Consider the following 3513-nt stretch of genomic DNA (forward strand, 5'->3'; position numbering starts at 1 on the left):
AGAGCCACAGTTCACGCTCCATTCTTGAGAGGAATAAGAGTTTCATTCATTTTTAAAATCAACTTTGACTTGAGATGTCCATAAAGACCTCCCCGGGGGCAGTCAGGTGACATTTTCAGTTCGGAGACAGTTACGTTTCAGTAGAGCAGTGCTGGCCTCGGGATAATGTCGGTACCTCTTGTGACCTCCCATCCCTGTTTACATTATCCAGACCCTTAAGTAAATGGCTTGTCCGGGAAATGGAACTCTGAACGCATTACGATGTTAAACGGTAATCGAGAGCAGTTCATGACTTCAGGGCAAGCACATTAAGGCGGCTAAATTTCTTTCACCCCAACGGCCTTTACAGTACACAGGGAACGACTACCACAGAGAGAAACACGGGAGCTAGGCTTTTCCATCTTGATGAGCATCCCATTCTAAATTAGCATTTGCTTAAACCCACCCCAAGCGGTGACTATACACTCACTACCCAATCTCTCTTCAGTTCACTGGAAAATAAAAAGGTCGGGCCCTCATAAGAAAGTGTGCTGCCTTTCATTTCAAAAGATGACCAGCTGTCTTCATGAAGACCAACCTCCCTGAAACGGACTAATGAAACTGCCCGAGATGGGACCCAGCACACGGTACAGTTCACGTTCACTAGCAAGTCAGTACCTCAAAGAGCTTTGGACACTTGAGATTTGCGAACGAGGATGACGGAGGTCAATCTTATTTTGTCCTATGACCTTCTAGGGGCTGAGGTGAAGCGAGCGGAATGCAACTAAAAGTCCAAATGCTCTCCAGGCTCCCAAATCGAGAGGAACTAAAATCGCTGGCCTCGATGTATTTCATTATATAAGAGGGAAAACAGACCTCTTTTCTCTTGTATTGTATCATTCCCCACCTCCCCCATTCTCAGCCTCCACGAGGAAGTTAGGAACAAGATGAACGCCTGCTTCCCTAGCTAACAAAGTTATATCTGGGGGGGCTTCCCTGGTGGCGCAGTGGTTGAGAGTCCGCCTGCCGATGCAGGGGACACGGGTTCGTGCCCCGGTCCGGGAAGATCCCACGTGCCGTGGAGCGGCTGGGCCCGTGAGCCGTGGCCGCTGAGCCTGTGCGTCTGGAGCCTGTGCTCCACAACGGGAGAGGCCCGCGTACCGCAAAAAAAAAAAATGTTAATAACTGGTCCTTATTGGATAGAGAAGTGTGGCCTTGAGAGTGTGCCGTCCAATATGCTGGCCACTTTAAATTATTCAAAATAAAATCAAAACTTCAGTTCCTCTATTGCATAAGCCACATTTCACATGCTCAGCAGCCACCTGGGCTGGTGGCGACCACGTTGGACCGAACAGATACAGGACATTCCATCACTACAGAACACAGCTGTGGAAGATCAATTTTGACTTGCCACAAATTCACTTTTCTGTGACATGAGCTAGGTTCTGAGTTTTACTTTGGATTTCACTCACTCAGGACTTTGTGAAGATCCACAGGGTGCTAAGCCCTGTGCTTGGCACTGGGAATACAAACATAAAATCAAACGCCTCCTCTGCCTTCAAGGAGATCAGTTTAATGCTGCAGGCAGACGAGTAACAGAATTTCTATAGCACAGCGTGATGAGCGCCAAGATAGAGGCTGCTGGAGAGCCAGTGGATGGTGGGGGGCGGGGGGTGAAAACAGAGAGACGGAAGGACAGGAGGAAATATAATTCAAATTGGAGAGGGGTCCGGAAAGGCTTCCTACAGAAAAACCTAGGATGCAGAATACGTAAACAGCTGACATGGGGACATTGGTATATAATCTGATAAAATATGAAGAAATCTGAAGATTTCCGTTGTATATTATTTTAATAAGCCCACATCCTGTCTCACCATCTGGAGTTAGGGCTAGGTGTTTCAGCAGCGTAACGCACTTGCCCTTTAACAATAGAACTCATCCTTCCAAATCCCCAGCTGCCACTTCAAAACAGTCTTTCATCCAAAGGGTTAGAGCATTCTGCTTCTTTCAAAGGAAATATCACAGCTGTTCCCTGGCTCAGAAAGACAAGTGGGGTTAGAAGAATGATGCGGTCCAGTCCCAAATTCACTAGATCAAGGCTAAAGTTTCCCTCCAATGTATCTCTCTTGTGGACTCCGTATACCCCATGCTGTGGGTCTAGTTTTAGAACAGCAGGGGAAACCAAGGACTCGAGAATTTGGGGGACCACTTCAGTGAATCACACTCTCTTAGCAGAAGCCCATGCTCTTAAGTTTTCAGCGGATGATTTTACTTGCAAACATACAACTCTGGCTCCTGTAGAACAGAAGTCACCATATTGGTCATCGTCATTCCACATGCACAGATAAAACTCTTACGGACCCTGCTGGCCACCGTGAGCAGAAGCTGGGTGAAATTTATAGGAAATAACCTGGGAAAAATGTATAGGAAATAATACAGCTGGAGGCAGAGCTTATTCTAGCATGGTTGACCAGTTACCCACACGGCTAAAATTGCATGTGTGGTGGATATCCAAGCATCTGTAAACGGATCACTCCCCGCTGTACCTTCTACGTCAATCTAGAAGCCATCTCTCCCCACAGCATGTAACATAACTGAACACTGGGCGATTTGGTCGTATGCCATACACTTAACCCAGAGGAACCAAAGGTGCTGCAAAAAGTTAGCAAGAAAAACCTAAATATGTTTCTAAAATATGCTATCAATACTGTTAGGATCCTCACATTAACAGCATTTCTGACCCGAAAAACGTGCAGGTATGTGTGCGGCAGAGGTCGCGGTGGAGGCTGACGGTGTGTTCAGCCTGGCCTCACAGGAGTACCACCTGCACAGGCCCATGGGGCCCTGTGCTTAGTATAATACTCCGATACTGCCATCTGGACATGCTTAATAATTTCTCAACAAGGGTATCCGCATTTTCATTTTTGCACTGGGCGTACGAACTATGGAGCCAGTCCTGGGTGTACTTATGTGGGAGGAGGCAGGAGGGGTCTTCCTACTTTATATGGCCACAGTAGTATTGTTTCATTTCACAGTGTTAGACAGGAATACAACCCAGAAGGGCAGACATTGCCTTGCCTACCATATCATCCTGAGTACAGCAACCATCATACTATATCAAGGGACTGGCATGTGCTAGAATTACTGATTTCCCCTTTACTCTGAGAGGGAATAGAAATCACCCGCTGTACTACCAATAGCAGAGTCAACACTCCAAGTTCCCCTAAACCAGGGGTCGGCGAACTACAGCCTGTATTTTTGTAAACAAAGTTTTATTGGAACACAGCTCACACCCCCTTCATTTACAAATCGCCTGTGGCTATTTCTGCTCTGCGATGGCAGAGTTGGGCAGCTGTGACAGAGGGCACGTGGCTTACAAAGCCTGAAACATTTACTGTTTACAGAAGAAGTTTGCAGACCCCTATCTGGAAACACTGACATTCAGAGTGTGGTCCCAGGACCAGGAGCGTCAGCGTTGCCTATGAACGTGGTAAAAATGCAGATTCTCGGGTCCCACCCTAGAACAACTCAATC

General features: G+C 47.1%; 1 protein-coding gene across 1 annotated transcript in view; it reads right to left on the reverse strand.

Annotated features, from left to right (window-relative positions):
• The window catches only part of GPM6B (glycoprotein M6B), a 43703-nt gene that overhangs the window by 13444 nt on the left and 26746 nt on the right, over nt 1-3513 (reverse strand). The window lies entirely within an intron of this gene.

Source organism: Neophocaena asiaeorientalis, unplaced genomic scaffold, assembly GCF_003031525.2.
Source record: "Neophocaena asiaeorientalis asiaeorientalis breed wild unplaced genomic scaffold, Neophocaena_asiaeorientalis_V1.1 scaffold668, whole genome shotgun sequence".
In the NCBI taxonomy this organism is placed as follows: Eukaryota; Metazoa; Chordata; class Mammalia; order Artiodactyla; family Phocoenidae; genus Neophocaena; species Neophocaena asiaeorientalis.